General features: G+C 37.6%; 1 long non-coding RNA gene and 3 other non-coding genes across 4 annotated transcripts; 3 read left to right on the plus strand and 1 right to left on the minus strand.

Moving 5' to 3' along the window:
- Positions 1-365: 365 nt before the first annotated feature.
- LOC107853175 lies at positions 366-15,047 on the minus strand. Its single transcript, XR_001669691.2, has 4 exons — positions 14,651-15,047; positions 10,849-11,242; positions 3,952-4,118; positions 366-602 (listed from the first exon to the last, which is right to left on the minus strand). It is a non-coding gene; the product is annotated as an uncharacterized LOC107853175 (long non-coding RNA).
- On the plus strand, positions 4,538-4,696 carry LOC124889975. The gene has a single exon (XR_007048886.1). It is a non-coding gene; the product is annotated as a U1 spliceosomal RNA (small nuclear RNA).
- On the plus strand, positions 5,773-5,932 carry LOC124889977. Its single transcript, XR_007048888.1, has one exon. It is a non-coding gene; the product is annotated as a U1 spliceosomal RNA (small nuclear RNA).
- Positions 12,072-12,190, plus strand: LOC124889818. The gene has a single exon (XR_007048737.1). It is a non-coding gene; the product is annotated as a U5 spliceosomal RNA (small nuclear RNA).
- Positions 15,048-16,022: the final 975 nt, after the last annotated feature.

The following is a 16,022-nucleotide window of genomic DNA, read 5'->3' on the forward strand; positions in this document are numbered from 1 at the left end:
TTTCTGTAAGACAAAAGATCACTGATTAGGAATAGACTTGACTATGAAGCACGAACTAAATCACAAAGAAGGGAAACATTTCCTAAACACCTAGTAGCCTCCTGCTTATAAGTGTGGCGCGCTACACACCCATAAACAAGACTCTACCCGACGCGATTTAGCAGATACCCTAGAACTATGAACCGTGCTTTGATACCAAGTTTGTCATGACCCAAACTAGGGCCCTGGCCATAACGAGCATTCCAAACCATGAAGGCCCGGAACACCCTTGTTTATCTGGTAATCTGCACAACATTCATATAATAAAAGATAATGCTGAAATAGTAATCTAATACAGTAACATGGTCAACCTGAATATGATCATAACACCAAAAACTAAAATCCAAGATATATCTGAATAATAATGTCTGACTCAGTCTTTGAAATCTCTACTATGGACTAAACAAACTGTCAACAAGGACCCCAATAGACCAAAATAGAACTAAAGATAATTATCTGAAATAACTAGCCTTCTGGATCATAGAAGCCTCACCACTGCACAATCTGATCTGCAATCTGAAATATCTACTGTTTATCTGGACCCCTAGACTGTGCCTCAGAACCTGGAGAGAGGGGAGGGGGTTAGCACAAAAGTACTGTCATGCGAAGCAATCCAAAATAGAGTACTTGAACATATATATAAAATAGATGAGAGCAATTTTTCATCAAACGTCATGCATAAAATAGTTTCTGGAAACACATGGGCATCATTCGAGTAATCATAAATCATTCTTGTCAAAACAGTTTCTGATCTTTGTATTACTTCTGAGTTAGGTGACACTCTCCTACATTTTCTGATATTCCACGGGCCATATAGAATCCTTCATTGACTCGGCGGGGAAGCCTCCAACCCGAGTGTGCCGCAAGGGTTGGAGTCTCTGATTCTAATATGCCACACGACACTAGGCCAGCGTAATATAAGATATACCCGAATCGACAAATCATGGATTCGGGCAATGAGTATCTGGACTCATGCCTTCTTCGGGAAACCACTTAACATCTCTTTTTGCCCAATTTTAACCATTTCTAATCATGCAACATTCTGATCACAAAATCTGTAAATCTGATTTCAAACATGCATTCTATTCTGTTCTGAATTTTTCATTTTTCATGGCATTTTCTGAGTTGGTATCGTCACACCAAGACTTGCAAGTTCTATTTCTGAGCCATAATGCAATAAGCATGATCTTTCATAAAAAGGTAGTTTTAGACCACCCAAAACATGTAATTTGCATAAAAGATTTCATGTTCCGAAACTCCAGTAAAACCATGCAAAAACTCTCATCAAACATATGGTGGTCACGTGCTTTTGGTAAAACCATGCACTCTTTCATTATATGTATATTCAACATTCACAACCCTCTCTTTCGTATTCAAAAATCATATTCAAAACATAGCAAAAGCCAAAGTATTTCATATCATGCTCTTCAAAACGCATTCAAAATAATTTATATCATACGAAGATGAGAAAACTCATAACAAGAGAGGGATTCATTATAATTCATGCTCTCAATTGAATAATATTCTTGAACACATACGTACATATATACATAATTTCAAATCAATTTGGGGGAAGGACTAAAGACCAAAACAATACCGTCAAACTTCTAAAACATGATTATATTCATAAACTTCAAAACCCCATTCTTAAAACATGATTTCTATGCCCATGAGATTTTAGGAAAAACCCCGCGTACCTCGAATTAGGGAGACAATAGGTTCTTATTGAAGCCTACGACCTGGGAATTCCAAATATGTGATCAACTTCGAAACCTATGGTTGAATCTTGAGCTACTTGGGTTTTTATTTTGAAACCCTAGAGAGGATTCTTGATGATTTTGATGACAATAGGGTTAAGTTGCTCAAACATACCCTAAATCCGTTGTTTGGATGGTTTTAAAGGTTAGGGAAAAGTCAAAATTACCCTTAATGACTCCTAAACGGAACTAAAAATTTGAACTTAAAAACCCAATTTCGGGTGCCATCGCGATGCGCCACAATCATGGTGGTCCACTAGAATTTGACGAGTGGGAAATTGGGTGCCTCCGCAATGCACCACCATCACAGAGCCCCACTGCAATTTGACGATTGTCAATTTGACCCTATCCGCGACGCGCTAGACACCAAAATGACAATGTTTACGACTGGAACTATAAATTATTCATAACTTCTTCACTGATGGTCCGTTTTGGACGAATCTTATATTGTTGGAAAGCTAATTTAGTCATCTACGTAATGAAAGTTTGAAATATTTGAAATTCCACATGAAAATTAATTTAGATCATTCTAGAAGCTAATGCTTAGACTTTCCATGGATGGAATTTAGCTAAGAAGACATCGGGGTGTTACAATTTCGCAAAGAATGTTCATGATTTAATACATATGCATGAGAATTCATTATTCCATTCCATTTTGTTTGGCCTTTTTCCCCTTATAGCTCTATTTAAAATGAAATGATACGTTCTTACATTTCCATTATAAGAAGCTTTTATTGCCACACAAATGGCATGCAATGTTGAAGATTAAATGCATTACAAGGATCTTCAAGGAAACATACTTCTGAGGACGGGGTCAATGGGCGATCAAGAAGGCCCATGGAATAGGTTGGTGACTTCCATTACACTTAGGAGGGTGTTATGAACCAATTGTCCCACATTGAAAAAAAAAGAGAAATGCTAAGGGGATTATAAGCTAAATGGGTTCTCCCACCTATTAGACTAGTATTTTGGGTTGGGCTCTCCCGTTTGGTTTATAACATTGGTTCTCTCATCGAGAGTCCCACGCGTTGGGCCGTGACTTGGAGTGGTGGCCTGCGTGCTAGGAGTGGTGGCCTAGATCCAAGAGGGGTGCTATCCATGAACAACTAGGCATAACCGTGACCAACGAGGATCGATCCACGTGTGGGGAGCCGCGCGTTGGGCCGCGACTCAGAGTGGTGGCCTATGTGCCAGTAGTGGTGGCCTGGACCCAAGAGGGGTGCCAGCCGTAACCAACGAGGATCGATCCACGCGTGGAGCCACGACTCGGAGTGGTGGCATGTGAGTCAGGAGTGGTGTCCTGGACCTAGGAGGGATGCCAGCCGTGACCAACTGGGCTCAACCGTGACCAACAAGGTCGTTGGTTCTCAAGCGGAGGCGATTTTTATGAACCAATTGTCCCACATTGGAAAAAAAGAGAAATGCGGATTATAAGCCAAATGGGTTCTCCTACCTATTAGACTAGTCTTTTGGGTTGGGCTCTCCCGTTTGGTTTATAACAGAGGAGCACCCGCCTAAGGTCAATCCAAGTGGCTGAGCCTATGTCTTACTTTTTGGTAGTGGAGCTTGCACTAGCGCTGCCCCTATCCAATTAATAAAAAAAACTTTTCTGTGTTCCCAAAATTTTTAACATTTTGTAGAGGAGCTTGTGTGCATATAATTAACCAAACACTATCATTGTTTGCTCCCTGAATTATCCAATTGTAGGAAGTTTTTCCGTTTGAGGAAAAGATTAAAGATAATTAAACTTAAACTCCTGGAGAAAATCTAAACTAATAACCATACATTTTCCATTTCAGAAACAATTACAGGAGTTTAAACTGATAAATGTTCCAGTAAGTTGCCTGAGTTTTTCCATGTTTTAATTAGGGTAGTTTGTCATATACTCACACAATGCCACATGTGTACAAACTAGTTACATGCATTTTAAAGGCATAATACATAAAAGTGCTCTTTATCTTGGCCTCAACTGATATCTACCCCCTCCAACTTTGATGTGTACAATAGACACTTAAACTATCATAAAGTTGAAAAAATAGACAAACACATCCTACATGCAAAATCTCACGCGATTTGACATGTAGGATGCGTGCATTTCACGCAATTTGCAAGTTTGCAACTTCAGGCTATTTTAAAGAGAGGATTGATATCATACCTACTGAAACATCAATGACTAAAATGGCTTCTGCATCACAAAACACCAAAGTAGTCTTGTTCGAGTCTTTCTTGTCGCATTTACAGGTCAAGACATTGTTAATCCTCTTCTTAGACTAGTGAAGCGCCTTGCTAGCAAGGACATGCTGTCACCTTCTCTGCACCTGACTGAGTTGGCAAAGAGATGAAACCTTTCATGAGAATTTTATCACCGATCAACCCCTACCTTATTGCTACACATATTATATGGTATGCTTAAGATTTAGAAGTTTCAAATAATGAATAACCACATATATATTTTGGCATACTTACGACCATAAAAATCAGACTAGTCTCCATCTAATTTCATTAATTCTGCTAATTTTCCCACCACCTAGAAACATATCTTGCCTGTTGCATTAAATTGAGGGGCGGAAAGGAAAGCAAGGGGCATTCAATAGCTATACTCCTTCAGAAAGGAAAGAGTTAATTATTTCAGAAATAATATTTGAGGACAACATAATCATAAGATGTCCCTCATCGGCTAACAAAAAAGAAAAATAGGAGTTGGACGGCGTTAAATGCATTACAAGGATCTTGGAATAAACATACTAACCAGCCGGGGTCAATGGGTGATCAAGAAGGCCCATTGCCTAGGTTGGTAACTTCCATTGCACTTTGGAGGGCCACCTGCCTAAGGCCAACCCAAGTGGTTGAGCCTACGCTCAATTTTTGGTAGTGGGGGCTTGTGTTAGTGCGGCCACTATCCAATTGTTAAACAAAATTTTCTACGTTCCCAAAATTTTCTTTTGTAGACATTTTGTCGAGCTGCTATAATTAGCAAAACATTGTCTTAGTTGAACTTGATATCGAGTTTTGTTCACTAAGTCGTCCAATTTTTTGCACTTATGAGTTGAGACAAATATGCTCTAGGAAGTTTTTTTTGTTGAATGAATTGTGAAAACAACTTTCTAGAGTTTTTCGAATTCCAATTAATTCCAAAATTCAACTTCTATTTAAATAGAGAAAAATTGTAACACTTTGATATCCATAGAGTTTTTTGGAATAATACTCCAAAAAAGGTGAAAACAATCCCTGGCCAACGGATAGTAAACTTCTAATTGAAATGTAGAGTGCAATACTGGACTCATCAGAAGAAAAATATGGTGACCCCTACATCGAAATACAAAGACTAAGCCCAAAACTCTTGTTACATATAAAATACTAACACAATTAAAGCAAAAAACTCTCGGAGCCACGCAGCGAGCAGAAAGTGAACTATTCTTTCGTAAATAGTTTTTCTGTGTTTATGTATTATGCCTTTAAACTTCACATAACTAGTTTGTACACCTATGGCAATATGCAAGTATATTGACAAAATACCCTAACGAAAACATAGTAAAATTCTAGGAACAATTACGGGAGTTTGAACATTTATCAGTCTAAACTCCATAAACCAATGTTGCTTGGACTCTTCAAAAACATCAATGGGTGCATGTCGGATTCTTCAAAAATAATGTATTTTTGGAGAATCCGACACGGGTGCGGCATCAAGAGTGAAGAGTCCACGCAACTTAGCCAGGAACATCATCTAGAAACATATCTTGCTTGTTGAATAAAATAGAGGGGCAGAAAGGAAGGCAAGGGGTATTCAATAGCTACTCCTTCATAAAGGAAAGTATTATTATTCCAGAAAAAATATTTAAGGACAACATAATCATAAATGGTTGAGCCTAAGACCCACTTTTTGTTAGTGGAGGCTTGTGTTAAATGCATCGGCGGACAAAACAAAAAAACAGGAGTCTGACAGTGTTAAATGCATTACAAGGATCTTGGATAAAACATCCTAGCCGGACGGGGTCAATGGGCGATCAAGACGGCCCATGGCCTAGGTTGGTGACTTCCATTGCACTTTGGAGGGGCGGCCACCTAAGGTCAACCCAAGTGGTTGAGCCTAAGACCCACTTTTTGTTAGTGGAGGCTTGTGTTAGCACGACCCCTATCCAATTCTTAAACAAAATTTTCTATGCTCCCAAAATTTTCCTCAGCAGACATTTTGTCGAGCAGCTGTAATTATATAGAAATTCTCCATTAATGGAGTAATTAATCACCATGCAAGCTAAAGAAGAAGAGAAGACTAAGTTTTTGTGAAAGTGGAATTGATTTCCTTAAACAGAATTATTATAGAGTAGTATTATTTATACCACTAACTAGCTCACTAACTGCCCAGCTAACTCTTAATTAAGTAATTAACTAATCTACTCCTCTAACTTTCAGATATTTACACAATGATCCTAGTGCTACTAGGTGATGTCATCCTCAATACTCCCCCTCAATCTGTGATGCGCAAAGATGTTTAGTACTCCCAGCTTGGACAACAAATGTTCATCTTATCCCTTAGTTAGCATGTCAGAAACCAGATCTTTAGTACTTAAGTACCTAGCTTCCACCAAGCCACTTTGTATCTTCTCTCTTATAAAGTGACAATCCAACTCTATGTGTTTAGTTCTTTCATGGAACACTGGATTTGCAGCTATTTACATAGATGATTTACTGTCACAATAGGTGTTTCAACTTCTGTCCCTAATTCATCAAACAACTCTTTTATCCACACTACTTCTGCAACTGAGTTGGCCATACTTCTACACTCAGCTTCTGCTGAGCTTTTTGATACTACTCCTTGTTTCTTTGACTTTCAAGATATGAGTGAGTTACCATACTTTACCAGAGTTTGGGCAAGTAACCTAGTCTGTATCATAAAAGCACTGTTATGTTGTTTGATTTTTCACTGGACAGTAAAATTCCAATCTAGCCTGTTCTTTAACATATCTGATTACCCTCAGAGCTGCATTTAGATGGGACTGTTTAGTTTGCTGTAGAAACTGACTAGGGGTTTGAACTGCAAATGAAATGTCTGGTCTGGTTACATTTAAATACAAAAGTTTTCCTATCATTCTTTTGTAAACTGATGGATCTACCAGCTATGGATCTTCACTTGATCTCTCTACTACCTCGTCATATTCTTTGGTAGTGAGTTTAGTATAAGAATCTAAGGGAGTAGAATCTGGTTGTGCTACACTCAGGCCAGCTTCAGAAATAATCTCCAAGGTGTACCTTCTTTGATGCATAATTATACCCTTATCTGATCTAGCAAATTCAATACCAAGAAAGTACTTTAGTTCCCCCAAGTTCTTTATCTTGAAGGTTTGAAGCATTACTAATTTGGTCTCATGAATAAGATTGATATCACTTCCAGAGTAGATCATCTACATAAACTAGTAGAATAAAGATTGATGTGTCAGTCTTCTTGGTTAATAGAGAGTAATCCAAATGGCTCTGAATGAATCCAAGTTTGATAAGTGATTCAGTGAGTTTGAGATTCCATTCTCTTGGTGCTTGTTTCAAACCATTGAGGGATTTGATGAGCCTGCATACAGGTTTATCCCCCTGCACATTAAATCCAGAAAGTGCCTTAAATCCCTGAGGCAAGGACATATAGACTTCATCATGCAGATCACCCTGAAGAAAGGCATTGTACACATCCATTTAATGTACATGTTACTTCAGGGAGGAACCAAGAGCAAGAACAGATCTGATAATCAGTATTTTGACTACTGGAGAGATGGTCTCCTGGTAATCCAGCCCCTTTCTTTGGTTGAAGCCTTTAGCCACTAGCTTGGATTTAAATCTCTCAGTAGAGCCATCAATAAGATATTTGATCTTATACACCGACTTGCACCCAATAATAGTCTTGCCAGGGGGAAGTGGAACTACTTTCCAAGTGTTATTTTCTTCCAAAGCTGTAATCTCAGTATGCATGGTTTGAACCCATCTAGGATCAAGCTTAGCCTCATCAAATGATGAGAGTTCAACTTCAGCAGATACACAAGTAAGGAAAGCTTGGTATGATGGGGAAAGATGATCATAAAATACATAATTGGCAATGGAATAAAGAGCAAAGGAAGAGCTAGTTTTGGAGGCAGTAAGAAAGTCTTTCTGCCAGATTGGAGGTCTTCTATCTCTGTTGGACTTTCTTTGTGGATGAGGTAAGTATTAGGTAATGAAGGTAGATATGATGTATTAGATATAGTAGTGACAGAGGTGGGATCAGGATATAGAGAGGATGAAACAAGAGGTTCAGTATCAGAATTTGTAAAAAGGAATAGATTGAAGTCATCAGTAGAAGAGGAAGAAAAGGGAAGAATGGTTTCTCTAAATTGTACATCCCTGCTGAGAAAGAAATGTTTAGCTTGTGGATCATAAATAACATAGCCTTTGGTAGTAGGATAATAGCCCAGAAAGATGTAGGGAATGCTTCTAGAATGAAATTTATCCCTTTTAGGTAGTTGAACAACACAACTTAAGCAACCAAGGACCTTAAAATGATCATAATGAGGCTTTACCTTGTGAAACACTTCAAAAGGAGATTTACCTTTCAAGACAAAAGTGGGTAGTCTGTTGATAATATGAACAGCAACCAGAATACAATGACCCCAAAACTGTATAGGGATGTGACCTTGAAATCTCAATGATCTAGCAACCTCGAGAAGGTGTTTATGCTTCTCTCAGCAACACCATTTTGCTGAGGGGTGAGAATACAAGTTTTTTGGTGGATGATCCCATGAGAAGTAAAGAGTTTTCTACACCATCATTGACAAATTCTTATTCATTATCATTTCTAATAGTCTTAACACAAGCATTAAATTGCGTTATAATCATTTTTAGGAAGTTTAGAAGTACAACAAACGCATCACACTTTAATTTTATTAAGAAGATCCAAACTATTTTGGGATAGTTATCAACCACTATAACAAAAAAACCTATTAGGAAAATCAAACAGATTATCAAACCTACTTGTACTGATAGGAAAAGAAGGTCTGGTTTGCTTAGCTAGGGGACAAGTAGTACATCGATAAACTTCATGAGTACAAGATTGAAGAGAAAAATGAAACAAATGAGATAACACTTTGGAGGAAGTGTGACCAAGTATTTTGTGCCAAAGAGAGATGATAGTTGATGTGAAAGCTGAGGAATCATGAGCAGCTAAAGATTTGACTAGAGTGGAAATGGATGTCGAAACCTCTCTACTGTTAGCTTGAATGGGAAGAAGATAGAGACCACCTAATTCTCTACTAATCACCCTCACCTTCCCACTTAAGAGGTCCTGTAAAACAAAAAAGTCAGGAAAAAAAGTGACTGAGCATTGAAGATTTTTAGTGAGTTTGGAGACTAACAATAGGTTAAATGTAAACTCTGGTAAATATAAGACATCCTGCAAAAGAGAGCCATTATTCAAGAAACAGGAGCCTTTGAAAAGGATGTCAGCAAAGGTACAATTGGGCAAGTTTACTTTGGAGTGGTCTTTAGTCACTTCCTGAAGATTTGTAAGTAGGGCTGAGTTGGAGATCATATGGTTAGTAGCACCTGAATCTACTACCCATACACCCTAAGAGGTAGTAAAAGTACCTACAGTATTAGCTGACACTGAAAGGCTAGAAGAGTTGCATTGTGTTGCATCTTGATTGAGTGTGTTGATAATATGTCCATACTGATCTGGGGTGATGATACCAAACGGTATCTAAAAGAACACGAAATAGTCCGCAATCGCACAAACAGTCCACACGTACAAGACACTTAACGGAAACAACAAACACCAACTTAAATGATAGAGAAGATATGTAACTTGACGCAAGGAGAACTCATAATGAAGAAACTAAAGAGTGTATTAATACTCTAAAACCTCTACAAAACAAGTTAAAAAGCACCACGTTCTTATGGAACACAAGAGGAGCTCGGTTCCCTCAAGCACTCTCGTTTCTAGCCGATACACACAACATAAGAAGAAACCATTTCTTGTGGTGTCAAATGGTGGTATACTCTCTTATTTAGAGGATGATGATATTCAATATTACAAGTGATTTTTAAGAATAAGACAACTAAGAGAACAAGACTAAAGAAACACCTTAAATAGTCTTTACAAAAAGGATGGCAAAAGGACCCCTTTGCCCTTAATGAAAAGGGAGGGTGTAGAGTGTTTGGGGAAGCCTTGGGGGTGTATTTTGGGCCCCTAATGTCATCCCCCACATGTCAATACGTACAATCCCTTGTGCGAGTTTGCAACAAGCTCAACCGCATCCATTTTCATAAACACGCCTTGAAACCTTGGTAGTTCCCGAGCTTGACTTCTAGTAAATGGTCTAGAGCCCGTGACACCTGTATCAGGTGATATTGATGCCAAAGCCATAGTTATGATTAACATTGGATGGCAGTCAGATATGTCAGGTTTGACAGGATTTGGAGGTTGTTTCATAGCATTGAGAAAAGCAAGATATGGAGAAGAATAGGAACTTGCTAGTCCCTGATGAGGGGTGTGTCTTGGAGCATAATTTGTTTGCTAAGGGTTATTGAAATTCTTCTGACCTCTCCCCTACCTATTTCCTGGATTATGATTTGACTGTTGTCCTCTCTTTGTGAATTTGAAGTCAGGAGGGTATCCAATAAGTCGAAACAAACCTCCTTGGGATGTCCTATGAGCTTACAATAGTCACACTGTATATTGGGATCATAAAGCTTCTTCTGATATGGAGCAGCACCATTTCTCAAGGACAAGAATTCAGTTAATTCACTTAGATCAGGTGTAGATATTGAATTAGTCATATTTCTCTGGCTCTCTCTCTCTCGATTAACATAGAATATACTTTGTTAACAGTGGGAAGAGGGATCATCATTAATATCTGCGACCTAGCTTGTTCATATGTGTCATTTAGTCCTATAAGGAATTGAAACAACTTTAATCCATCCATGAACTGAATGAATTCACGAGATTTGGGACACTTACAGCAAGGAACAGGTGTTATACTATCAAACTCTACCCATAGTTCTCTCAATTTCTAGAAGTAAACAGAAATAGTACTAGTACCTTGGTGAATTGTTGCAATTTCTTAATGAAGCTGATAGGTTCGAGATCCATCAACTTTATCAAAACGTTCCTGAAGATCATGCCACACAGAGACAACATAAGACGAGTAAACAATTCCCCCAAGCAATTCCTTAGACACACCGCTCATTATCCATGAAAGCACTATTGCATTGCACCTATCCCATAATACAACCAGATTTGGATCAACATCAATAAACCCTAGCTTGTTTCTTCCTACAATTGCAATGTTTATTGCTCGATTCCAAATTGAATAGTTTTCTGAACCATTCAGCTACAGAGCACTGCTCCTAAATTATCACCTGCATTCAGGAACAATGGATGATTGGGACCGATCTTCTCTGGCAATGTATCATCAATCGCCGTTGTTGAATAACTGAAAAAAGGAAAAGCAAATGCCCGATGAAAGAGGAGACAAAATATAGAGCAGGATCGATCAATCACAGTAGTGATTCATGGATCTGATACCATGTAGAAATTCTCTATTAATAGAGTAATTAATCACCATGCAAGCTAGAGAAGAAGAGAAGAGTGAGTTCCTGTGAAAGTGGAATTGATTTCCTTGAACAGAATTATTACAGAGTAGTGTTATTTATACCACTAACTAGCTCACTAACGGCCTAACTAACTCTTAATAAGTAATTAACTAAGCTACTCCTCTAACTTTCAGATATTTACACAATGATCCTAGTGCTACTAGGTGATGTCATCCTCAATAAATTAGCCAAACTCTATCGAACTTAATATTGACTTTGTTCACTAATTTTTCAAATTTTATGCACTTAAGAGTTGAGATAAATCTGCTCTAGGAAACTTTTTTGTTCGAGAAAAAGATTAATACAAATTGGAGTCATTTTAAATTTTTTTTATTTGGAGTGAAAATTTTGAAAACAACCTTTTGGTGTTTTTGGTATTCCAGAAAATTTCAAAATTCAACTTCTAGTTGAATTGTGAAAAACTATAACAATTCTATATCCAAATAGTTTTTAGGAATAATATTCTGAAAAGGCTGAAAAATATCCAAGTAAACTTTTAATTGAAATATACAGTTTCGATAGGCGAAGCAAACCTATACCTTGATGCTAACAAAGTTCAATAAAGGACTTGACAGAAACAAAATGTGGTGACTTACACCAAAATACAAAGAAGCCCAAACTTCTTGTTACATATAAAATGATAGCGCAAGTGAAGCAAAACACTCAGGCAGCCATGCAAAGAGCACAAAGCAAACTATTCTTACGCCTTTTGCTAAAGAAAAAACCATGTGCTCGCTGCAACTAGTGGCATATGCCCTTTTCTGGAGGGGTTCTCTTCCATGAGTGCCACTGCATGAAGGCTGTGTTAGCTGATGGATTTTTAGAGAAAGTGTTACACCTCACGTTTTAAGCTTAAGGCACAGTTGTAAGTGGAGGTGTTATGGCTGCATAATTGAGCTTGTTGTGCTTCAAATTCAGTTGAAAATTCACTTGGAATGATTCATCTATGTTTTGGGGGTTATAGGGGTGTAAATCGTAGACGGGGACGAAGATTTTACTGCTGCATCATCGCAGCAGTGCAAGGGAAGGAAGAAGGGCAGCAAGCAGTGAGCTACTTGTTAGGATCGATTAGCAGTTCACACACACTAAATCTATGGAGAGGATGAAGAAAACTTGAGAGAGTTCTTGAGGAGAGAGAGAGGTAATTTTGTGGTAACACCCGTGGGTAACCTCCACGGCGGACAGGTTATTGAACCGCATGAACATTAATATATAATAGTACGTCACATATTAATCAGGCTCCACAACCTAACAATTAGTTGTTGAGAAGCAAACACAATCCCACATCGGAAAAATAAAGGGAACATGTCCAATATTTAAAGTGTCACCCAACTCTACTAGCATGAGGTCTTTTGGAAGGTGCCCAAAAACAAACCACTTCAAGGGCAGTTTTTTCCTTTCCTCTTTACCTTAACCCCAAAGATTAAAGTCCCTTTCCCTATCAGTTTCATACCTTCTTTTTAATCATCCATCACGTTTTAAAACCCTTTCCCTTCATCAATTTCAAAGTTAAAAATCTTCCTTTTACCCATCAATTTCACACACCACTTTCTCCATGAGTTTCACTTGTCTCACACTCCATCAATTTTACTCAATATTCTGTCACTGAATATCCCTTTACCTCTTCTCAAACGCTGCTATAACAATCTCAAGAGAATTGGTTCAACAAAACAAGTTCACATCATCTCCTCTTCTGATCTCAAGTTTTTTAATGTTTAGAGGTATGTTGAACTGTCCCTTCATGTATTCTGTAAGTTTTATTGTTCCTCTCAATTCAAATTAATTACTCATAACGTGTTTTAAATAAGTTTTTTAGGAAATCTAAAATTTCTTTATCTTTGTCAATTAAATTAGTTCTTTACATAAGTTTTCTAGAAAATTTGGAAAATCACTCTCGATCATGAATACTCTTCAACTTTTGCGGTAACTCATTAAATCCTATGAATTATTGCGAGATTTTGAATTCTGCATATCTCATGAAACTGTTGGAATCCATGAACCTTGTGGTTATTGATTTATCATTTGGAATTTGACTCTAATAAAAATCCGTTCAACTTGGGATCTTGGTTGTTGATGGGTTGCTTGTTTTGTAGTCTTTTTGATGAATCTCTGTTGATTTTTCTTGTAACCAAAGGATACCAATTTTTAGTTGTCTTGCTAAGATAAAGCTTCAATGATAACTATTCAGACAAAAACATAGTTTCCTGTTCTTGAATTGAGTGAACCTCTTGATACATATATGCCCTCATGCTCCATCTTCGTAAAAGAAGAATTAATTACTTTTAGAACCCTTAATAGAATGCATAGGTTTAATAGCTTACTGAAGAACTTTGTATTGATTTAGATTTAAATTACTCCTCTAATGCAATGGTTTAAAAGCTAATAAAGGAATTCACAGTATATGTTCCAAGGCTAATTATAACATACTATGATACCTAAAATGCAACCTCTCTCTGGTTCCATAGTAAACCATTTTGAATGAACCTGCAATGTTTACATTTCCAACATGAGCCTAAAAATGATAAAAATATGAGCATGAGCCTAAAAAGTCTAAATTATGAGCATGAGCCCAAAAAGGCTAAATTATGTACATAGCCTAAAAAGGCTACACCATGCAGTATGAGCCTACTATGGCTAATGTAGACACCTAATTTTATCCCTCCCGAAGACCCAAGTTATTCATTTTTACCCCTGTCTTACTGCGTGCCCTCACCCATATGATTATATCCCACAAAAATACAAAAATAACAAAAAATCAATAAATCCCTAACCTTATCCTAACAAACTTTATCCCAACTAACTTACCCCACACCCCTATACCCCTAACCCCACCCCATACCTTTACCCTCACCAACCCCTACCCCACTCACGGGATTCCATTTTTTGTTTTCAACTGAAAAGGGAGCATACACATCCATTTTTGTTTCCAGGGAATATATACACACAACAAAAAATAAAGAGGGTTCGGATTCACGATTCCATCAGAGATCATCATCCATCATCCATTTTTCTTTTCTCTTCTTGGATCGATAATACACAGACGCCATATTTACACACAAATAGCACAACCACACACTAATTGAGGGAGAACGAGAGAAACCAATTGAGGCGAGAGAGAAAGGGTGTGATCGGAGAGAAGAGAGAGAGAGAGAAACAGGGAGAGAATAAAAAAAAAAGAAAATCATGAATATGAGAAAGATGATGTGCAGAGGTTGATTAGAAAAATGAAAAGAGATCTAGAAAGAGACCAGTGAGGATAAAAACGGAGCAAAGGTCACTGGAATGACGTCAGGATCCTCGTAAAGTGTTGAAATTAGTCATGCTTGCAGCCGATTGAGCTCATCGAAGCTCCGACTAAGCAGTAACAACAAACCAACTTCGATTCCGTCGCAACCCATGGCCAAAAGATGATCCAGCAGTGTGACATATGAAAATGGGTTTGGGTTGATCTGTTTTTTCGCGATATTTGTTTTAGGTCAGTTTGGGTTCTGATTTCGCGATTTTGCCATTGGCTTTTGATTTGAACAGAGGGCGATTCAAAGTTTGTCGAGTTGTTGGTCGCTGTTGAGGTTTAATTCGGGTATTCCACTGGTAGCTTTATCAAACAATTCGGGATTGAAATAAAAATTGAGGTCCAATTCTATCTCTTCTTTCTTTTAATTTTTAAGTAATTATGAATGATGTGATTGACATGTTTGAATCTTCGTGGTGTGTTGGTTGATGTTGGATTTGGTTATGAAAACTTGATCGGTGGATTGCGTATTGAATTGGTTTAATCATGTTAAAAGGAAATTTGGAACGGAATTGAGGAATTGATAAAAAGGGTGAATTTGGTTTAATTTTTGGTTTATTGTTGTCTTTGTTAACTCGGAATATGCATGAATATTGTTGGAATGCGATAGTATCATGATAGGTCAGATAGGATAAGCAAACAGTAGGCAAGCGTAGGTTTGGTAGGCAAAGTTTAGAATTTGTGGTTTTGTTGAATGTTCGAAATTTGGTGGAATGGTTTGGTTTTCTCGCATTTAAAAATTATACCCATTTGGTTGGAAAATGCCCCGATACACATTGTATTTATTCACCGGGGAATGCCCCGACATATTATGTTGGCGGGAGACGTTCGTGATAAAGGCCTAAGGCATCAGGTAAAGCATTGGAGCGTAGTTTAGGATTAACATAGGTTTACTTTTCAGTACCTTTTTATTTCAGACTGTAATAATTGGACTGGACACTATATTCTTGGATTATTTTATGTTATTCATTTGATTGATTGTTTTGTGTGTTTTTTGTGTGGTTGATACATTCGTAATATCAAATTAACCGATATTTTCCACCAAGAGACCATGGTCGAACCACGAGATCGAGGGATTCCTAATACCTTCCCCTCGGTCAACAGAATTCCTTAGACAGAATTTCTGTTTGCAAACCAGTTTCAAAGAGTCAAATGTTTTTGAAAAGGATTTTTCAAAGGTGACTTCACACACCAAGTTTATGTCAAGTGGTGACTCTAAACAAAAATGTAAATAGTACTTTTTGAAACAAATTTTTATCTTTTGTCACTTTAATAATTAAAATCCTTTCGAAACTTAAAATATAGTCTTTTTGGAGTTAAAAAAAAAA

This window comes from Capsicum annuum, chromosome 12 (genome assembly GCF_002878395.1).
Source record: "Capsicum annuum cultivar UCD-10X-F1 chromosome 12, UCD10Xv1.1, whole genome shotgun sequence".
NCBI classification, from domain to species: Eukaryota; Viridiplantae; Streptophyta; class Magnoliopsida; order Solanales; family Solanaceae; genus Capsicum; species Capsicum annuum.